General features: G+C 39.8%; 1 long non-coding RNA gene across 1 annotated transcript; it reads left to right on the top strand.

Moving 5' to 3' along the window:
* The first annotated feature begins 18 nt into the window (after nucleotides 1-18).
* On the top strand, nucleotides 19-5,562 carry LOC116226946 (uncharacterized). Its single transcript, XR_004166438.2, has 4 exons — nucleotides 19-561; nucleotides 1,975-2,140; nucleotides 2,415-2,464; nucleotides 2,890-5,562. It is a non-coding gene; the product is annotated as an uncharacterized LOC116226946 (long non-coding RNA).
* Nucleotides 5,563-23,769: the final 18,207 nt, after the last annotated feature.

The following is a 23,769-nucleotide window of genomic DNA, read 5'->3' as shown; positions in this document are numbered from 1 at the left end:
CTGCTGCCGAAAGGGAGATTTCGCGTGGCACTGCGCGCCTCAGCACCGCAAACCGCTCCTCCTGTGCTCGTCGTTTAAGGCGTGAAAGCGTTTCATTTGGGTAGAAAGGACACAGCGATTCCTCTGTAGTGTGGATTGGTGTTTTTTTGGCCGCTTGGCCGTTATCACCACGTGTGATACCAGCACAGGGCTTCTGTCGCTCGCGGGGTCAGGTTTTCCAGTTGCTCGCTTCAGAACTTAATCCTTTAGGTGACATTAAAATGAATTCTGTAACAAATGGCAGTGATATACGTAAAGAACGACCGCTCTGAGTCAGTAATAAAACAGCGTGGGCAGAAACTCACAAGCAGAAAGACATCTTCATGCAAATTGTCCAAACAATAAGAAGTAGGAAGGTGAAAATGCTACTGTCAGAAATGGGAATTTTCTGTACGTCTGTTACTCAAAGAATTAACTAACTCATATGGCCCCATACCATGCTTATACCTCAAGCAGATTAACATTCAGGGAGCATTTGAAATGAGTTGAACCCAAAACATGCAAGCCCTGGGAGGTTTGGAGGTAAGGATGGGGTTGGAAATGGATCTCTGAGGTTTCTTTCCAACCCAAACAATTCTTTGATTCCATGATACAAATTCTGGTTTCTACATGGGTTCAGGTGGAAAATGGAGAGGAATCTCTTACTCAGTCTGGTTTAGATGCTGTTGAAATTTTCCAGGAATCCTGTTTCTGTGACAGCCTGAATCACTGTGACAGAAATCTTGATGTGGAAAAGCCATGCCTGCAAGTCGACAGGGTTCTCCAGAAAAACCTTTTCTGTCTGCTGTCAGCTCCGTACCCACAGCCTGCTTGTGACAAATTTGCCTTCACACAGTTTTGCCTTCACAATAGTTTCCTCATTTTGAGCCATAACGTGGTGTAGGGAACCTGCTTTGGCAGGGGGGTTGGACTCGATGATCTCTGGATGTCCCTTCCAACCCCTACAATTCTGTGGTTCTGTGTGATTCTGTGATAATTATACCGAGTGATAATGTGATAATTATTTTGAGTTGGTGTACCAACTCGAATTTGCTGATCTTCAGTAGAAATCCACATACTTTGCCGTTAAATCCAGCCCTAAACCCAAGAAAACTCTCAGACCTGTTTAGTCTTCCAATGTTTATTTGATCTATGCTGCTACCTAGTCTTAATCTGCTATCAAGAGACAGTTATGTTTTCCTGTGATGGCTGCACAGCAGGAGTAAATGAGTTCCTGAACAACTAAATTCCTGCTTTATACACATGTTTCTAGGCACAGAAAAATGAAGGACAAAATAAAAAGAAAGTAAATTACAGAGTAGAAAAATTGTCCCCCAATAGAGTAGTTTTCAAAGTTTTACAGGAATAATTTTTTATTTTTTTTTAAGTCTGTATGAAATGCTGAGCTTCAGCAATCTCATCTGTCAAATTATGCTTCTGCTTAAATGCTATCATCAAGAGGGAATAACTGTATTAACTCAGATAGCAATTTTTATGTCATTGAGTTCCGAGGATTAAAAAGAAGAAGACTGAAACAGTAGAACATATGGCTACCTCTGAAAGTACAATAGCATATGAAAATAATTTAATTCAATACAATAACATTAATTCAACAGGAAGAGTATATACATAAATTGGTTGCTATTTTGTTTCAATCACAAATAATTACATTTCCCTGTGTCCAAATTTCCTTATTTCTTCAAATGCCTCTAGGAAACATATGGGAGCAGATAATTACACCATGTACAGCATCTGCATGGATTAGGACTAGAGTTAAATTTTTCTCTTCTTATACTTTAGATGTTTATTTTTTCCTCTCGTTGAACAGATTTTTCAGATTCTGACAGTTTTACCCTTTGCTTGTTCAGGTTTAAATCTCACTTGCAGTTTTAAGTAGGCATCAGCAATATAAGGCATGCGTAATTTAGATTTTCTCCTTTTCTTCTCACATTTTAGGTGATTCTCATTCTTAGAAATACAGCTGACTGTTGTAACAGCTAAGAGTGCTCAGCCCTTTGCTCTCCCCAAGAGAGACATGATATGTCATAAGGCATTGAAGTCTGAACAACTGAGAATTGTGTGAAGCGTTTGGCATTCTCTCTAGAAGAATCAGATTTCTGGGGTAAGCAATATAGCTGCAGCCATTTCTGTCATTATCTTTGAACACCATGTGTTAGTGCTTGTAATAAAATTAAAACTTCACTCTGAATACCCAGTAACTTTTGGTACATCACATAGACATTTGTAAAAGGAATAACATTTGAATACTTTTGTATTAAAATCAGTTTGCTAATTGATTTTAGTGCATCTTTGGTATAGAATCTAAAATAATTTTTCTAATGTAAGTAGGTGAAACCTCTTGAGACCCTTACTGAACATTACCATTTATTCTATAGATACTGCATTTTGCTCAAGCCTGTGGACAGATGTCACTGCCAAAGCTGAGGTATATGCTCAGAAATTGCTGTTTAATGTTGAGTGGGTGTCACTGGCCATAGCTGTTTTTCAATTTTGACAGAGTGGGTTATTACCTATGATATTATGCCAGTTTTCATTACATACATAGATTTCTACATGCAGAAATACATGCATTTGAGGCCCAGTTCTGCACCATATCACTCAGGGACCAGTAAACCTTCCAACAGGAAAAGTAATCTCAGTGCCTTGACATCTTTCAATATTTCCAATAAAATATTCTTTGTGAAAAGGACCTCCTGAAGAGTTCTGATCTGATTTGTAAGCTTTTCCTGTACTTTCAAAATCTGTTATTTCAGTGTGAAATGTGTGGGAAGTTTTGCTTTAGCAGAGCTGGATAGGGAGTTGGAACTATCAGTGGTAGTAGTTTGAAATAGATCTGCTTTTCTCCCATAGGACCTGTCAAGAAGGAAGAATCAAAAGGATGAGAAGCCTCTGTGTTGTTGGAGTCCTGTCACACAGAGCTCTTTAGAGAAGTGCTGCTTCTTCCAGCTGAGAGCCAAGAAGATGCTCCCCAGGTTTCTTCCAATTACCCAAGTTCTTAGCAAAAAGCTGTGTTTGATTGTTTCAAACAAGAACATTGAACAGGGAGTGCACTCTTTGACTTGGCCTACCAATCTTCTCACAGGGGCACAAATACTGCATTTGGTTCTAAATAAGGTGGTGGTGGGGAAGCAGCATAAGAAAGAGAAGCAGCTGTCAGACAGAGGATACATTCTGTTTGATGAGACATATGTTCTTCAGCTGAACTTTTCCCTTGTGATCTGTTGTGCTCATTCTCCCAGCAGAGAGAGGCTACATATTAGATGGGCATCAGATGGCAAGCCTTAGAAAAATAGATTGAAAAACAGCGCAAATAATTATCTCTAAGCACGCACAGAGGCATTCATTATTGCTACTGTTATGCTTCGAAACATCACGGTGCAGAGTGAGGAGTGGGAAAAGAAAAGCCATCTCACTTATTTTTCCGTTTAAAACATACATCATGTCCCAGGCTTACAAAGAAGCTTTAAAAAAGAACCAGCGAATGTAGCATGAACCAATTCCAGGTGAACACAAGAATCAATTCATGAATGCTTGGATGTCCCAAGCCAACATCAGAAGACTTCACAGCACAATTTATTGAAGGTGATAGTGCCTAAATTGCCTGCCAAGCTAAACGCACACTATCCAATCTGGTCAGTATAAATTTAAGGATGTTTTTTTTCCTTGACAGTTACATTGCTGCAATCAGGATTGTTCTAATAACCATTTTCTTCTTTGAGGCACTATTCAAAACAAAATTACTACTTTAAAATAAATTAAAACAAACAAACAAACAAACAAACACACTTGCATAAACATAAAAAGAGTCTTCAGAAGTACAACAGACAAGTATTATACCTGACCAGCTCACAATAAAACAACAACAGCACTTCACACTCAGCCTTATGCTGTGGAAAAGGGTGGCAGCAGATTTTCACACTCCTATAGGCACATACAAGCCTTTATGGGGATATGCAAGTCAGGGATTTAGGGGTTTATGTTAAGGCCTTTTCTTTTGCATTTCAACTTTGAATACCTGAGGACATTCACAACTACCCTTCAGCAGCATCTGTTAGGGAACAACATCTGGGTAATAAACATTAATAAGATTACTTCCTAGAATGGATCCCATGCATTGGCAAACAATGATGTGCCAGGAACAGGCTCCAGCTGCAGCAGGCCAGGCAGTGCTGTTACAGAAATCTGTGGAAACTGCAGGCTAGTTTGAAATTTGCCTTGCAATGATGATGTCAGTAGCACCATTCAGGACTAACATGAGTTGATTTTTCAAAGAAAGTCTGAACTTGCCCAAAGCATAGAAATATGGCTCTATATGTAACGTGTCTCAAAAACAAGAGTCTACAAACTGTTAGTAACAGTATCTCTGTTCTTCATTAGAAGTGGAGAATGGACCTGTCCTACCTCCTGTGGTGTTTTACAAACACTGCCATTTTGATTCCAAAATTTTAAACCTGATGTTCTATTTACAGACCCAAGCCAGAGCCGTATAATTCTCAATTTGTCCACACATATGAGGAACATAACTACTCACATAAGCAAATACTTGATAAATCAGCTTATTTGATAAAGGGGCCAGACCTGTTGAAGCAAATTCCTCACTGTGTATGAAGTAAAGTCCATCACATTGAGAAGGAATTGAATTCCAAGAAATCAATATGTCTGCAGTGGCTCAGTTGGTAGGAGATGCTCTAACGTAGGTCAGAGCTTGCTTTCAAGCAGACAGATGCTACTGTGTCAGATTGGGAACAGCTTCAGCTGGAGTTGCCTAAGGTCTGTGAGTTTTGGCCTTCATTATTGCCAATGAATCCACCGCCATCTTTAATGAATACAAAGACCAACTGCAAAAGTTATGCTTCAGTGTTAAGGGGAACAAAAACCCACTGATATCGGCAAAGGTGGAATTTCATACAGGCTGTATTCTTGTCTCTACTTATTCAGCAGGTAAGGCGACATCAGTAAGGAGAGACAGGAGACAGTTGGTTACTATATTCCAGGCCTGCAGCTCTTACTTTTTTGTTGCTGTAATTTACAGCACATATTTCAAAGCCAGTTATTCCCTCTAAAACTGCACAGAAACGCCAGAGAACCCATAGCAGTAATTTAAGTATTTGGATTAGATTTGAAGCATAGAAGTGTTTTCATCTTCACAGCCAATGAAATGTCATTTTGCACCATGTGCATGCCTAGGGCATCTCAGGAAGAAAAAACCCTCGAATAAATAAACAGGTTTAAAGAAAAGCTGCAGTCAACACTGTCATGACTGATATCACTGTATGAAAATATTACTTAAATACAAGGAGTTCATTCTTAAATCCCGTCTTTCAAAGCTAAGATAGTCTGTCATCCAATGTGTTCTCCAGTTGTCATTCATAGAAATCAGAAGCTATTACAGGCTGTACCTGTCTGTAGTTCCCCAGCACCTCCTGTGGCTAGAAGACTTTGGGTAGCAGCATCCATGACATGAGGGATTTGTATTAGGGAAGCCTACCATGTTTCTTTTCTGATTCAGCAGGCAGAACTTTATTCCGGTGCTTTGTTGCTTGTATATTAAACCAATGATTTTATAAATTGTACAATTATGTACATATAAGCTGATGTAAAAGTCAGTGATGCCAATAAGCTGCTGCTTAAGAAGTCTGACAAATCCTGTCTTACCTTCGTGAGAGACTTATTTGCATAAGCCTCTCATTGGATCAGTAGTTTTTTACTTCACTCCCAAAATTTCAATTACCACCTTCTGCACTGTTTCCTACTACAAGAAGCACTACATAATTAAACTCTATCCTTGGTCTTGGAAGAACATAGAGTGGGTTGATACACACTGATTTGGCCACAGTGCTCTACTGCTTTGCTATGATCACTGTCTGTCTTCGAATTACTGGTTCTAGTTTGCCAATTATTAATTTTCTCAGCATTCCCTACCCCAAAATTGCTATTTAAAGATAGAAGCAATTAGAATTAAGTCCAACCCCCATCTCAGATTCCTACCAAATGCATTATTTTCAGTCTGTAAGCAGTTTTATGTATGTATCATAATTCCCACATGAACACAAATGTTGAGTATTCTGGGACCAGCTGAAATTTACAGACCTCTTCTTTAGAATAGCCTCAATTTTCTTCTGGAATGAAAGTAACTTGCACATTAAAATACATTTTTTCTTTTTGCATTTTTGGAATAACCTTCCTCCCTTTGCATAATGGATAGCAGCCTTAACACATCCTGTTCCTTCAAGTGCATCAGTTGCATGGAATAAGGATCTCATTTTCACACAAATTCTATGGCAGGGCAACCTGACGGACTGAAATTCAATGAAAATCACATAAAATTGAAAGAGAGCAGATGCCATTGTAAGTGATGACAGGGTAGCACTCTCACTATCATCTACTTTGCATAATCACATTAGCAACAAAGCCAGTTAGCACATTTGACAGCTTTTCCCAGCAAGCTGTAACTGCAAGCTTTTTGGAAGGAGACAGAACTACTTCTCCTATTTAGGATTTCTCAATTGCCTCAGCCATTCACACTGGTTCTATGTTCCTTGACACAATATCAGAGGTAAAGTACCATATTTAAGCAATTTTCTAAATGATAGGAAGGCCCCAGTTTCCATCATCATCTGTAACTTTATCATTTAGCTCTGCGATAAATCTACAAAAATTATCTATTTGGCTTTATCTTGTGTGTGTAGGGCATATGTTTAAAAGCTCAGCTATTCTTTGTTTGGAGCAATGATGTGAGACATGGGATACTAAGTTTAGGCTGGCTTTGGATCCCACCTACACATCCTGGTGCTACTGACTCATCCTGCAGCTCGGGTAAGAGTAATCAAATACCTCTTTCTCTTACCTCATTCATAAAGCTTGCACTTTTCTTACATTCCCATTAGAAAAATACCTCCTGTCCAAAAGAAATGCTGATACAGAATGTGCTGATATCTGTGGGTGTCATTCTCCTGGCTTCAGGATACTTTAGATCAGCCCTTTAGGAAGCCATTAGGAATGGGAGATAAAGGAGTAGTGTTTGCTACATATTGTCCCCTTACCGTTGGAGGAGAAAAGTAATTTAAGAATTTCCTAGGCAACATCGAGCTTTGTGATTCTCTCAACCACTTTGTACTTATCTGTAAATCTCAGGCCTGGAGGTCATTTAGCATACAAGAGATAGTACTGTACGGGCAAAGAATTAGAGAGGATAAAAATCTCTTTTTTTTTCTAATCTTCCTTCACTGGCTAGTTTTCCTATTGGCCAAGTTCCCTCTGTCTGTCTGCATGAGATAATGGCAGAGCTGACCCTTCTTCCACACAATATAAGTACATTCATTAACTACTAACGTCATCCTGGTTGAGGGATGTTTTGTGAAGTCACAAACCTCACATCAGCTATCTGTGTATTTTGGAGACTGTACATTTGTGAAGGAAAACATGATGTCTTTCATTTACATCCATGAAATTTACACTCAGAGCTAACTCCAGGTGTCTCAGAACACAGTTCTTTTCCCAGCTCTCTTTGCTGCTAAGAGATAACCAAACCTAAAAGAAACAGTTGTTTTTTGTGGTTTTTTTTTCCCAACAGCTTCAGAGACACTAAATTAGGCCCCTAGGTTTACCAGCACTGCCAAAATGGGAATTATTTAATCAATTTCTGACTTTCAAAAGTTTTTCTTTTCCTATTCACTATTAGAAGCAAATGAAACTTCATTTGGAATCTCTATGCATCTTGCTGTATAATAGATTACAGTGTACTTTAAGAAAACAATAAAAATAAAGAAAAACCAGTGTTGCTGTAACAGTAGGGAATTTGGGGCTCAGGTGAACTATAATGGGTCCTATTAACATTGCACAACAGAATTCTGAATTTCTCCTGCAATGATGATAAATATTTACAAGATGAAAAGAAAGGCTTTATTCCCAGGGTTTTATTTATCCTCCTTGGAAGCCATTACCTGAAGTGCTTTCTACTTTTGGTGATGTTAAACATAATCATTTCAATTTTTCAATCCAGTGACTAAGCCTCCACTAGAAAATATTTACAACTGTGATAATTTTAGAATAGAATTTATGTCTGCTAACGTTTTTTGATGCTTTTAAAGGAAGAGTTGTATGACCTTAGAACTATCACCCGACCTTGGTGAAACCATCCAGCTCTGCTGAGTACAAGCCTTCCACAAAACCTGCTTGTCAGCTGAATTTCTCTGAAATTCCCTTTTTATTTTGTCATTTTTCCCCTGTGTCTGGCTCTGTTGTTCGTTTTATTTCTTAATCCAAAGGCCAAATGCTCAACAGTCAAAAAGGAGAAAGATCTAAAATGAGGAATGGAAAAAACAAGATTTGCAGCAAATTTAAAATGCTGGGTTATTTACCGACTTTGTTAAAGGATCCCCTGCAAACTGCTCTCATAATTGGCTTTTTTTTAATGGGAAGAATTTTCCTCAATGTTAGAACATGAATGTAGAGTTAGCTCTGGGGCTAACATGACTGCTGTCCTTTTACAGCTGCCTGATTTTCATCCTCAGAGGTGAATTTGATGTTACTCTCATTTCAGAAGTTCTAGTCTTATACAGAACATTTAATCTGCTACTGCCTTTCTGACATTGTCCGGCTGTGATGATCTGTGGTGGCTTTCCAACAAAGGCACAGCACAAAAGTGGCACTTTCTCCCCATTTTGTATATAGGAATTTCTGAAGTTGTTTTAAAGATTCTTTCTTTATTCATTTAACTTATTTCCAGTCAAAGGGAGTCTAATTAATTCCATCTGAATATTCTCCATGATCAAAGGGGGGTCGTAAGGGGCATCTTTCTACCCTTAGAAAAGGGTGTTCAGCTGTTTCTGTACCTCCGTATGGAAGTCAGGTAGGAATGGCAGGCAGTGCTGACATCCTTTCCTCTACACCTGCAGTCAGAATCTGAGAACAGAATAAGATGCATTCACCACTTCAATTTTTTTTTAAGTTATTCTTCTTTGAGTCAGCTTAGCTGGGTCATTAAGAAAAATAACCCTCTTTTGTTTTCTGTTTTACCTTTTATCTCTACCATTCACTTCAGTGTATTAACTTATTTTTATGTCTCAGTGGGATTATTTCTAAATTGTTCAAATTCAGAACCATTTCTGTTTGCTCTCACCATGACCAAGGCAGACATATGCAACGCTGTGCTCTTCTACTCAGTGCTATTGCAAAGAATTGCTGATTAGTTGGCTTTGTACTTGTCCTCCAGACTAATTTATAAAACTAACAACAGCTATTTGAAACTTCTGACTCCAATACAAATAAAATTCAGGTTCATAACAGAAATTTCAATAATGAACAAGTTTCCAGATAATGAATTTAAAAATCACGGTCTTACTGGAACAATGAATACCCTATATATGCTTCTCTCTTTACTCTTTTGTTAAAAACATGCTACACATTAATCAACAGACAATTGAACATGATGATGATCTTGTGTTTTATGACACTGAACTTAATGAAGTAAATTCAGTGACTGGATTTTCTCCTGATTCATGCTAGTGCAAACAGAAAGAGGCATTGTGTCTATGTGGCAGTACAGTTCATAGCATATAGCTATTTATTTTATACAACGCTTTCTTTTGTCTTCAGTTTGGAATAAAAATTGCTATTTACATTGCAAAAAAAAACCCACCAATCATTTAAGATAATGTAATTTTAAAACGATGCGACCTATTATAACTAGAGGGCAGCTGAGGGAAAAAGCTTTTCATTACGACTATTATTGCATTGTGAGTCTGAATTTTTTCCTCAATTTACTGTTGAATTGAGTCTTCTGCCAGGAGATACTATGTTATGCTCGTTTTTCTCTTTAGAACATTAATGGAAGTTTATAACTAACATAATTGAGATCAAGCATCAGATATCAAATGGATATTGCTTGATGTAAGAGATGCCTTTTTGGCTGCTTTATAAGCTCTGCTGATGTCAACAACTGAAAACCTGACTGTTCTTCAGAATAGTGATTACAAGCTTTTTTGTGCATTTGCATTCAGCCTCAGAACGTAAACACTCTGTAATCCACATGGCTTGAGCCAGTGTTTACATGGATTTCAGAGCTCACATGACATACAAATTCAGGTCCTCTTAGGAAATGAGGGCAACCAAAGCTTAATGCAAACTGATTACTTGTCTTCTTTCTATTCCCTGACAATTTCTTCCTTCTTTCAAAATTCAAAATTTAAATTTTGTAAGTAATTAAACATAGCTCTGACTTCATAATGTAAAAGTGGCTTTCTTTTAAGAATGCCATGGCTGCTAAGATGATAATGGATGCTGGATACCTGCATACCCGAATTTCAGTGCATTTTAAAGTTCTCACAGCATTTCTTTCCTTCTCTGACACCATATCTCTCCTGACTGAGAAATTAGCACTAGCAGCATTAATTGCATAACTTTACATTCACTTGTACTTGTCCTGTAGTGGTGTTGTTGTGTATGATATAGCAAAGCAGTAATATTTTCTAGTCTGAAAGTTTCAGTTCTCTAACCTTTTCACAGGTGACCACTGCCCCACTCTGAGGACAAGTACTGTTAAATCAGTCCTTTGTTTTTTGTTTTTTTTTTTAGCATACATTTTGTATGCCTTCAGTCTCCATCCACTCTGGCTTACACACGCAGATATGATTATTAATCCCTTATTAATATAAAGGATAAGATTGAAGTGCAAAAGGTAATGGGGGTAGAAATGACCCCAGGGTTGTTGGGAGCTTCATTTACTGGAGTTATGCTCTGGTTTATATTCTTGCTAGAATAGATTTTAGTAATGCAGGCTGAATTTGGACTGCAATTTCTTCAACATCAGGAAGTGCCATTATTGGCTGTAATCATAACTGGAAAATATTTGGCTTCACAGTGTTTAATTGGAACTGCCTGCGACTGCTGTTTTACAAACAAAACACTTATTTTTAGTGTCCTTTATTGCATTAGCAATCATATGGAAACAGCCTTAGAGGTGTAATTGCTTCCATAGCAGCAGGCTTTGCAGTATTGAGTGTTACCTGCCTCTGGGCTGGCTCCTCACACCTTGCCCTGGTTGATGGATACAGCTGGGACTTCTGCAAACTCGGAGGTGACAGCTGCTCCTTCCTTCTGCACACTGAATTTGGTACCTTATAAAAAAGGGCCTTAGAGCTGGAAGGAGCAGGATCTGAGTTCTGAGTTGTATTTCTTTTTACATTTCTCCTTCAATTGTGTACATTGCAATCGCAGTTGATTGTATTCCTGGTCCTGCTGGACTGTTACTGTTTTACCACAAACAAGTTGTAGACAAAAAAACTTCCTTACAGGATTTTAAAATAAATTGTAGTAATTAAAAATTCATAAGAACAGAATAATAGAGGAGTTTCAAATGCTCCACAGATAAGAACATCTCAGTATTGTATAATTGAGCAAACAGAAGAAAACACATAACTGCCTTTTTAATACCACACCAAGTATTCAAGTGAGACAGGATTCAGGTATTCCCACAACCCCCATTTTCATTCTTGCATCCCCTCCATTTCTTTGCTGAGAACACAGTGTTTCTGTTTCAATTATAAATCCCTCACAGACACTGATTTTGCATTCTCTGCTCCTATGGCTGGCTAACAGACCATAGACCAGAATCCAGACAGACACATAGCACTGAGCAACAAGTTCAGTATGCAGGGGAGATGACAAAGTGCAGAGTCTAGATGCGTTGTGAAAACAGCAGGCTTTAATGATAGTAACTTTCTGCTGGGAGCTCAGTAGGCAAATCTAAAGCCCTGGTGTGGCAACAATCGTTCTACATTTGCTTTCCCACATCCGCATGGCTGATGTACAGCACAGTGCAATCAGTGACAGCAGCTCTGTGTGTGGCAGTGGGATCCTGGTCAGCAGCAGGAAGGTGAATGAGAAAAGTGTTTCCAGTTCTGGAGATGGACACCAGGAGGAGGCTTTGCTCAGGCAGGGCACCTGGGCTCTGACAGCAATTGCTGACTTTACATAAAATGATGGTTTTGGCAGGCAACTCGTGAAAATCATCGAATCCAAGTCTACTTTATTATACCCTTTATGATGAGCAAGATAAGTGCTGCTCATCAGGCTAAGTGGGCAGTTAACATCACTTGCTTTTATTGTTTTGTCTGCCTGACTGGTGATTTATATCTACATTTGCACTGCCATCAGGGCTGGAACAGAAATGCTGGTGACGCTTTGTAATGTTAGGCAGCTAGCACTGGTATGAGCACAAGATGCCAAATTTCAAAAGGAGCCACATCACATCAAAGCTTGGGATCAAAACCTTAATAAAACTGTTGATCGGACTGTTTATGAGGGAGGTGTCTGCAGATTAGGTGCTTTTATTTACCAGCCAGATGGCAGGGGGGCATTTCTATGTATGTTTCTAAAAGCAGGCACAGTATGATACCTGCTAATTTGGGCACTTCCCTTCAGAAAGTCCTCTAATTCCAGTCCTCATAGTTCCTGCGATGGATTAGTGATGTGGCACTGAGCAGGAGGAACCCACGCTAATTTAGGGAGGAAAAATTGTTACTTGGTCATTTCCTTTTTCTGAGCCCTCTAAGTAGAGAACAATGCCTGAGAAGTCAAGATATTTTAAGCATTCAGGTCCCCTGAAGCCAAATGGTTTGAAAGCAGTCTGAAAGTTACCTGGAAGCTGGCTGGTACTTACCTCAGCAAGTCAGCAGCCTACGGATAGACAACCATTGATGGAGAGATTTTCTGCTTTTCAAAAAGAATCAAAACCTGTAAAGGCAGTACCTTCCATAATATCTTCTGGAGTTAGACTTATTAATTTAATCTTCAAGTCTGGATGTTTTGCAAAGCAAATATTCATTAGGGCATTAGAGGCATAGATGTAATTTTTTTTTCAGCTGTAAAACTTGGCAAGAACTGTAATTTCAGAAGAAAAAAAGAAAAACAAGAAAACACTGCTAGTCACTGTTCCTGTTCTGCCTTTATTTTCAGTCTGATCCTATGTTTCATTCCATATCCACATGGGTGCTTGAATCACTGTATAGAGAACAGGAATAAAAAATTAATCATGCTGCCAATTAATTTGCAAAGAAACTTATTGAAATGTTGCTAAGTGCAATAAGTTTTGTAAATCTAATATAGAAGCTCACGGGGTGTCCATTATTTAAATCTGAAGGACTCTCGTGAAATCTGGTAAGCTGATTCTGTAGTGAAGTTTCCATGCTGAATTTCAAGGCCTGGGGCAATCAAGAAAGCTATAATACTTTGTTTCATTAGACTACTGAGTTAGGATATATTTGTAAAACTGAATTAAATAGACTAAAGAGCTTTAGTCAAATGCCCTGGCAGGAACTAGAAAATTGGCTATTATTATACATGTGTATGTATCTATAATTCTGCTTTTCCAACAGCAGTATGACTCACTGCATCTGCCTGTGACACATAGGAGGCAGAGCTTCCTGTGTGCACTGAATACTGTCTCTGTCAGCTCTCCTACAGCTTTCCTTATTCTTTTTTGCCCTGGGTCCTTCTAACTGTGCTCACCTGCCTTATGGGATGGTGCTCTGGACTACCTGCATCTTTTTCCCACATGCACATCATAACCCTTGTCCTGTCTGTTAGTGATGGGATTCATCCTGCCCTCAGTCCCAGAAGATACGATCACCTTTACAAAACAATATTTCTATTCAGTAAATCCCTTTTAATCAAGCAATATTAAATAAAGAAATAGAAACATCTAAAAATAAAATTAAAGTCGAACTTTTTCCTTCACCACCACCTTCTCCCAGCAAAGGAGTGAAACAACACTTAGAAAAGCTGTCTCGCAGCCCTGGAAAACACAGCCAGTTTTATTAGGGCAGAAAATCCACAGGAAGGATAGGAACATTCGGATAATAAGGCAGATGGTGTTTTCCCAGTTCGGAGGGTCTCTGCCCAGCCTGCTGTACTCAAGGCATTTCAAGGCATTTTTTTTTCACTTTCTTCCAAAGCAGCTGGTACTGCCGCTGTTGGTGAAAGAGAGTGGAGTAAATGGACCTTGGGGGTGATCCAACCTGGCAGTTTTCACATTTTTGAGAGATACGATTACAAAATCAGAGCACAGGTGTCAGAGGGAGGGCTGTGTGGCTCTACCTACATCTTTAAAACGTACAGAGTCTTGGCAGGGTTTCCTGCATGCAGAAGGCCAGACAGGGGTGGGTAACACACGTGGCCAACAAAAGAGCAGATGATTGTGGTGTGAACTCCATGGAAACCCATCATTCTTGGAAAAAGCATACAGCTGCATCCTCTATGTCACTGTCATCTCCAGATTTTGAGGCTTTATGTCCCTCTACTTCCCCCTCCTCTGCAAGAGACAGAAAAAAATGCTTCTTTGCATTTATTTCTCACTGTGCCAAGATCCTAAAGTGTCTGGTGTGCTAAAAACACTTAATAGCGCAGAGCAGAGCCGGCTGCCTTCCATTCTTTCAGTGTGCTGACAGCTCACTTCTGAAAGTTTTAACTGTAGAAATGAAGCAATTTGTCTGCAGCCTGTGATTATTATTTTTATTATTTAGCTCCACAGAGTGATTCAGAGTAAAGAGTGGTTCAGAGTTTGAAGCTTGGGAGAAAACAGGTATTTTCTGTGAACTTAGGAGAGCATATATGTCTTTTGTTGAGTTAATGTCATTGCTCAGCTGACCCCACTTGGATGGAGGATCTCAGGGCGCAGCACAATAGCAATCTGCTTGCACTCTGTACCAGAGGATCAGCAACGAAATTAGAGATATTTTTGGACTACTTGAGATAGCTTCCTCTCCCATTCCCACCCACCTACACAGTTTTTGAGCATTTACTTGTATAGAGGGAAGTTCTTTTCGTGCAGTTCAGTTTGTCATAAAAGCCATGTCAGAAGGAGACTTGCTTTTTATTTTTTAGACCAGGCATATTTCAAGGGTAACTTTCAGAAGGTCAATCCAAGGACTGGTATCTGCCAACAAATTGAGGATGTTCAGATGAGTGCTAGCCCTTCTGAGGGGGTAATAACCTTTGTGACTGAAAGTATTGCTCAGCTGCTGGGAGAGTGGATATATATCTGGGGGCTGGAATAAGAATAATCCTCTAAAAGAAGCTAAAATAACCTAGCACACCTCTCTCAGGGACTGGGTTTCAAACTATTATAAACTACAGATTATACATTTTTCTGTTTCTGCAGAGACAAAAGTTTTGTATTTAGTTCAGTATCTGATTCCTGTGCTTTTGAGAGACTTTCTGTGTTGTGTGACAAATTCAATCAATGTGATGCTATTTTTCCAGCTTCTGCACTTCTTTTTCCCCATCTTTTGCTGTAGCACTCTTGGTATTTGGGATAGACTTTACAGAAGGCTAAAATGCCCTCTTCTCCATTTATTTTTCATCTTTCTGCTCTTGCCAGCTCCACAAATTACCCTGATGGTATTTCTGCCTTCTTTTTTGCCATTAACAGCTATATTTTGTGACAAGAGCTATAGCTGAACTCAGCATGCAAAATTTTGCTGTTATTTTAAATAACCATCTGCTCTCCCCACAGTCTGCTACCTCATCCTTAATTTCTTTATTTTTTGGATGTTTATTTTGATTAGCCTTGTCACATGGTGCTATAAGGAAATCTTGCTTCGATTCACACGCTGCTGCCATCTTGATACAGAAAACTGGCTTACGATCAAAATTATGTTATTTTGTTCCATCTTTCTCTTCCCCTCCTCTTTAAAACAAAACAACAACAACAAAAAGTTTTATATAACAAAGTGTTGTGTAATGAGGAGAACAGCAGGGAGTGCATCAGGACTTATGGATTTTCTTTTCATCTGTATCACAAATCCACTGTGACACGTTGGGCAAGTCAGTACACTCCAGATCTTCTTACTGGGATCAATGTGATAGTTACTGAAGTCGCCTAAGTAGATCCATAGTCACACCTGTGTAATGAAGATTGAACTCCAAATTAGAGAAAAAATAAAATCTTGCCAGAACCATCTGCTATCAGGGAAGAGGACATGCACTAAAGTAGGTTGCCTTTGTTTTCATTAAAATCACTGGTGCAGGCAAGATTCTGAGTTTCAGACCAACACGCATATTTGTATGTAAGTCTACATGTTTAAGATATTATATGTATTGATGGTAATATATATGCATGTTTAAGGTGATATATAAGCTATACATACTGTAATACACAATTCTGAATGGGGAACTTGCGCATGAGATGGAAATGTGACATACCATAAGAAATTTGTCTTGGAAGAGCAAAAATCATGAAGAAATGGGTACTCATTTTGTGAATACCAATTTAACTAATCTGGGTTAAATGAAGAAATGTGATTTGGCTTCCTGGGGGAAATGTTTTCTGAGTAAATATGGTCCCACTGAGTGTTTTGCCTGTATACTTGGTGGTTTCTGTGCATCTGTGGGGAACACACCGAGCATAGCTGTACTAATACTACTCTCATGCTTCTCAGTTGTACTGTACTTTTCCTTGGGAGTCATCTTGAAGATGGCTCTGGTGGTATCTAGCAAATGTAGCCCTGCTGCCCTTGGCTGTGCTGGTCTATATGCAGAAAGGAGTGAGTGAGACTGGGATCAGGCCTCTATTAAACCACAATCAACTCAGTAAGTCTTGGTCAGTGTTACTGTATGACCTGGGATGATTAATTCTCATCTCTTTCATCAGTATAAATCGAGAATGTAGGGGTAGAACAAGAACAAGGTCTTTTGGTTTCATCAGGGGTTTCAGAAGTTCACCTAAGATGTAATTTTTATGCTACGAAACACAAAGTATTCATTCAGAAGCTTTAAAAAGATAACAGCTGTAACACCACACAGTGCTTTCAGTGGTGTATGACAAGAGCAACTCAACTGAAATCAAAACAATTCTTAAAATCCTTGCTGAATTAATGATATCCTGATTTCATTGCGAAGTTTGTTTGTTTGTTTTTTAAGATGAATTTGAATGCTTTTATCTTGCTTTCTCTTGGGCTAGGCTAACTCATATTATTACAAATTTTTTTCAAAATGAACACCAGCAGAGGAAGTTATGACACCAAGCTGAGTGGTGTGGTTGACACGGTTGAAGGACGGGATGCCATTCAGAGGGACCTCGAGAGGCTGGAAAGGTGGGCCTGGGTGAACCTGATGAGGTTCAACACGGCAAAGTGCAGAGTTTTGCACTTGGGCCGGAGGAATCCCAAGCATCCCTACAGACTGGAAGGAGAGGTCCTTGAGAGCAGCCCTGTGGAGAAGGACCTGGGGGTCCTGATGGATGAAAAACTTAACATGAGCCAGCATTGTGCCCTTGTGGCTCGGAAGGCAAATGGTACCCTGGGCTCCATCAGAAGAGGGGTGGCCAGCAGGGACAGGGAGGTGATTGTTCCCCTCTACTCTGCTCTTGTGAGGCCCCATCTGGAATACTGCGTCCAAGTGTGGAGCCCCCAGTACAAGAAAGGCAGGGAGCTGTTGGAGAGGGTCCAGAGGAGGGCCACGAAGATGATCAGGGGACTGGAGCACCTCCCCTATGAGGACAGGCTGAGGGAGCTGGGCTTGTTCAGCCTGGAGAAAAGAAGGCTGCGGGGTGAATCATTGCAGCCTTCAGTACCTAAAGGGAGCCTACAAAGAGGAGGGGAATCAACTCTTGGAAAGGGCAGATAAGAGCAGGAGGAGGAGAAATGATTTGAAGTTGAGGGAGGGGAGATTTAGGCTGGATGTCAGGGGGCAGTTCTTTACAGAGAGAGTGGTGAGGTACTGGAACAGGCTGCCCAGAGAGGCTGTGGATGCCCCGTCCCTGGAGGTGTTCAAGGCCAGGTTGGATGGGGCCCTGGGCAGCCTGGTCTAGCATTAAATGAGGAGGTTGGTGGCCCTGCGTGTGGCAGGGGGTTGGAGATTCATGATCCTTGAGGTCCCTTCCAACCCCGGCCATTCTGTGATACTGTGATTCTGTGAAGTTAACAAGAATATTCCATGTGTATCTGAGCCCAGAACTGTGATATTAACGTGTTTCTTTGGGAGCCAGAGTGTCCTTAGGATGCATTTTTCATCCCTTCACTTATCTTAAACTCCATTCTGTATTGGTTTTAGACAGTATTTATTCTCACTACCATTTCTAATACGTTTTTTTCTGGAAAAAATAATAATAATTTAAAAAAAAAGCCAAAAAACTCAGAGGTGATTCACTGGCCTGCAGAAAGGAAAATCTTCATTCCTTATGACAGCTAAGTAAGAGATACTTAGGTTATCTACACAGTGCAGCCACGGATTCAACACGAGAAGTGTCCTTTTCTATACAGTAGCCCTTTTCTATGCTGCTATTGACCATCCATGAATCCCTATGGGAATTCACTGAGTTTATGTGGTGAATTAACACACAAAGGACTAGAAAGCACATTATTTCTTACAGCAGTAGGATACACACTTGCTGCTGCTCACATTACTCAGTGAAAAGCAGTGATGAATGACCAAAAGAGGCTCACCTGTCCAAGGCAAGTGAAAGCCACATAAATCTTGTTACTGCAGAGCCACAGAAGGTGAGGCTGAAAACACTGGTTTGTAAAAGGGTTGAGAGATGTCCTGGGGAAAATTTCCTGACTCATCTGCAGAACGCTCTATTCTGATTATTTCACCTGAGGTAACATCAGGCAATTCTGAAGCAACTGGAAAAAAGAGAAGCTTTACAAAATCCTTTAGTGATTTGATCATTTTAAAGCAGTGGTGGTGGTAAAGTAAGCTGTAACTGCCCCGATGTACTTGTAGTCCCTCAGAGCTCCAAGAAGTCAGAAAAAGGGGCTGTCTTTTAGTGGATCTGAGATCGTTTTTTTTTTTCCCAAATGATCAGTTTTGGTTACATTTGAGATGACAGGAAGAGTTCCTGAAAAAGTCAGTCTGACAAACCTCTCAGCAGAAGGTAACTGGCAAAGAGGGTGGACTTTATTGGTGCTCTTAATGAAGGGGCAGCTGTGGTTTGAGCACGGCTGACAATGGAGAAGATGCACAAGGGTGATTATAAGTACTGAAATCTTTGTGGAAGACTTCAAATAGAAAACATATCTTAATAAATGTAGAGAATTCACGTGTGAAACACCAGTTTGTAGGAATTCATTGCTCACAGAGCAATGTGTTTATGAGTATCCTAGCAGCATCCAGTTTTCTTTTCCCTAGCTGTCATCACATGCCTTGACCTATAAGAGGCTTGATTTTGTAAGTGAGCTCCTCATGGCAGAGGTGTTAGGTGGGGGAAGAAGAAAGCAGGCTGAGTTAAGCAACTTTCCTGTCTGAATACACACTTCCCAGCTGAGCTTGAAAGGCAAAACCTTATGTATCTTTATAGACTGCTATAAAATCCACAGTGCAATATTACTTGCTGTGAAAGTCTTTAATTATGAAGCAGATATGGGAACACGGTGTGGTTTTGTCATCTTCAGCTTGCTGGCTGTGATTATTCTGCCCAATGAACAGCAATAGAGATGTTCACTTTTCCCTGCTCCTCCAGGATCTCCCACAGGGCTCTGTAACTTGGGAATCTTCCCCCAGCTGTATTCCATGGCCCCAATTTCTGACTCTTTCCCAGAATTCATGGCTTTCAGGCTTGGGATGGCTGGTCCAAGCCAAATTCCAAACCTCTCAGCATCACTCCTGAGTTAGCCAAGTGGAAAGCTGTTAAGTGACATGAGTTAACCCCTCTAGCCATTTTGGCTAGTGCTGGGCATGTGTCTCTGCATCTTCTGCCCCAGAGAGTAGAGCACAAGAATCATCAATCAAGGCAGAGCTTGCAGAGCAGTGCAGGCAACTGTCCAAAGGCAGAGCACTGCAATGGCAGGAAGGCTACAGTAAATTGAAAGCCTGCGGCAATGCAATTTGTTTCAGTGCTTCATCTCGTTTTCTATCTTTAGATGGCATCTACCAACCAGCATTCCTCTCTAGAACAGAAAGATATAAGGACAGCTTTAATAACCTATGAATTTAGTTAGTTATACAGAACTGGCGAGACTCAAAAGGTAAACACTGGATGAACTGGAGTATGAAATTTCAGTGCACTGCAGAGATGAATGCACAACAGAGAGAAAACAGTTAATTGTAAAGAAGAGATTAAAGGACTGACTGACATAAACTGCCCTCTTCTTGTTCAAAATGGTTTCAACTGATACCTATGTTTAAATCATATCTACCAGCTGTCATTTTTTCCTAATTATGCCTAATTATATTTAGACTACGAAAATTGTCAGGTTATACAGTTCTAACCAGATTACTTTTTAACTAGCTAACTCAGGAGTAATTGGAGGCATTGCCCAAATATATAATTTACTTGACAGCTCAAATACTTACTTAACTTCCGCAAGAGATTTTCCAGCCCTCAGTGAGTTCCACTGTGCTCATGGTACTTCAGCATTTTAATGACAATTACATAGCACAAATGGTACCGGCCATCAGTGCCACAGCTCCCCTCTGTCCATCCGTCTGTCTGCAGATAGATCTGCCTCTTTATCCCCTGTGTTTGAAGGTTCAGAGTATTGCTTGGAATCAAGGAATTCTGATTCTGATCAAGCAATTCTGTACTTCTTATTAATTAGAATACCTACAGATGACTGAGTGCTTCGTAGGGCTGCAGCTGCAGTGGTGGCACTCAACATTTTTGTGGTAGCACTCAGACTTTTCACTTACAGTTTAATCAAACTCCTACCAAGTTCACAACAGCCTGAATTTTGGCAGAGCGAAGGTGACATCTACTTTTTGTCAGAACAACAGCATGAAATTCCTAACTAATCAGTGATCACATTTATTTACTCATGAGATGGCAACATAGGCATCTGCAATGCAAGAGAATCTGAGAATTTTTAAGGGACAAAAAGGCAGCTCTCTTCATTGGAATTCTCATATTCAGTAGTAAAGGTGACCAAACTTTCTGCTGCAAAAACTGACCTTGGACTGGGAGTCAAAAAACCCATAGGACATCACTCAGCCAAACTGAGAGCATCAATCTCAGTTTGCAGTCGCAGCAGCTCTGAAAAGCCTAGACATCTAAGTTCAGGATCTGGCCTATCATTTTTTATTAGCATCTCCAGCTTTTAGTTGTTGTTCTCCTATAACATTCAGAGATCTTTTAATTCTGCATGGAGAATATTTAAAATAAAGGCACATACGCCATAGCTGGAAAAACCCTCTTACCCTAACAGCTTGGTACTTTATCTGCTGCCGTCATTCCTGATTACATAATTTTAACATTTCATAACCTTAATCCTAGACTGGGGGCTGAACTTGATCTCAGTGTAAGAAGTTTAAATACACTCTGATTTCAGGCAGCCCTCAAATCTACACTTTTCCAGCCCCGTGCATCTCCGAAGTAACAAAAATTTGCACTCAGCACATGATTTGTTGCCAGGTTTAGAAGACTTCTTTCTTTTTCTGCTGAAACAGATCCCGGTACTGATCTTTTGTACAAAGCAAAGAATGGGGTTGTAAGATGCATCAGAATACAAGTACTTCCAAATCCAGCTCTCTCTCTTTTTTTTTCCCCATATATTTACCTCCTGCAGTATGTGGCTTTGATGACTTCAGTATTTATAATTTCCTTCTGCTTCTATATCCAGAAAGACCGAAGATCCATGCACCTGTGTGCTCAGCCATCCTATATGGCCAGAGTTTTTTTACGACCAAGTTAAGAATAAAAGCTTCGAGTAATTAAATACAAGAATGAAAATGAGTAACCAAAATCAATGGGAACCAACTCCTCATGGTTCTGATTTTTTTCCCCTAATGTTTTATCCTAATTTTTCCAACCAATAATTTTTCAATATCATTCAGAAAAAAAAAAACAAAAACGACCCAGCAGTGTATTAATAATTTAATAAGGCAGTGCCTCCCTAATGGCAACATTACGTCTCTTCATCTCCTTGTCAGTCCCCAATACTCTGATTGCTGAGGGAGATCTGAATCAATGGAGATGAGGTCTGAGGGCAGCACGGGCAGGATGACTGCCTTGTACCTTTTAAGGACCGGGGAGGCTTTAGGAAATGTTCTATCCATAATCTGTAGGTAACTGTAGGTACCTGTAGGAGCATTCCAGTTAGAAGACCAACCTTCAGTCCCCATATACTCAGTGAGAGAGCAATTTGAGCGACTGCATTTTGGGTTAAACCTAACAGTTAGATTTTCCCTACAGCTTGCCCTCTGGAGAAATTCAGCTCTTCCCACTGACCCAGAGCCCTGCCAACGTGAGCCGATGGCAGGAGGTGCTTGAGACGTGCAGTCAGGTCTGCCCCATCTGTGTACTTTCTTGGTGAGTAGTACACTGCAGTGATGAAGTCTCTGCAGAGTTGGTACAGGATATTGCACTCAAGAAACATAACTTAAAGTACTTCAGGGGATAATATTGATAGTGAAATTTTAAGCTCGTGTTCATTGTAGTCCTTAATAACCTATTTAAAAAATGCAACCATCTTCTTGCTCTAGCCATCTGTACATGGTGAAATTAAAGAACACTCAGAGCTCTTGCCCTGTATTGCCAACAGGTTAACTGTTTTGTTGTTGATTTCTCATTTGTTTTGCGTTATTTAGTGGGTTGCTGACCAGGCTGCACAGGGAAATTGTCATTAATTATTAAGAAATTGTGTCTAATCCACCAGGACATCAGTACTGTTATAATGTTTCCACTGAGGAAACAAAAAGAGCCCTGAGTAAGGAGCTGGAGGTGTTCCAGTGAGAACACCAAAAAAAAAAAACCCACAGTCTTTCTTCTCAAGTTCATTAATTGAAATTTCCATATGTTTCCTTCCTTCTTTGCATTGGATGCCAGAAATGTACAGCAGTTCATTTTCAGAAGCTGAAATTTATTTTCAGGGAAAGAAAAGTTCCTGAGCAGGAGCTCACAGAGAAGGTCTTTGGAACCAAATTCCTCTCCCAAGACAAATTCACCATGTCCTTAGGGCACTGCCATGGTATCACACTAGAAGCTCTGTCCTAGAACTACTTTATAGTCATAGGATTGCAGTATGGTTCTACTGAAGTTAAAGTCAGTAACTGGAACAACTGGGGGCATTTTTGGGTGCTCTGTATCTGGTTGACAGAGCAGCAGAACTTTTTCCCTCTCATGGCCATTATTGTGAAAATTCTGGCTTTTTTATGCATGTTTGGGACATGAATGCAGGTTTTTTTTCTTTTTGTAAAGGAATGTTTCACAAGAACAGAAAAACAAACAACAGTTTGAATAAAGCTTTTACCAGAGATTGTTTTTAGAGCTCTAAAAAACTAATTTTTGGTTAAAATGAAAGAGTATCTGTCTCCTCAATGACTTTCAGAGCAGGGAAGATATTTGTCACGATCAGGGCTTAATGTATATCCCAGACTTTCAGAAAAATATTGCTTCTGTTCATCATGGCATCAGCATTTGGTGATTACATTTTCAAATATTACAGTAATCCTGGTCTATGTTAGAGACTAAACTAAGGTGAGAAGTTTGAGCATGGCAAATAATATTATCCTGGCAGAAGAAAAGAGCTTTCCAGGGAAAGTGAAGGGATTTTGACTGTTCTGAGCTACAGTATCTGGCAAGTTTACCAGTAATTAAATACACTGCAATTCAACTACTTATTTGATTAAGGGCAACTCTCTAGACACTGTAACATGTCAGTTTTTTGGTGATGGAGCTGACAGATTAGTCTCAATTCTTTGCTCTAATGCTATAAATCAGAAAGCATGAATTGCTAGGAAATCTGAAGTATGGAAATGAGATACAATGAAATGCATAACCACACAGAGGCTTTGGTG

The sequence above is a fragment of the Phasianus colchicus genome, chromosome 17 (genome assembly GCF_987193195.1).
Source record: "Phasianus colchicus chromosome 17, bPhaCol1.hap1.1, whole genome shotgun sequence".
NCBI classification, from domain to species: domain Eukaryota; kingdom Metazoa; phylum Chordata; class Aves; order Galliformes; family Phasianidae; genus Phasianus; species Phasianus colchicus.
The sequence above is the reverse complement of the archived record's forward strand: the minus strand, read 5'-3'. Positions and strand labels throughout refer to the sequence as shown.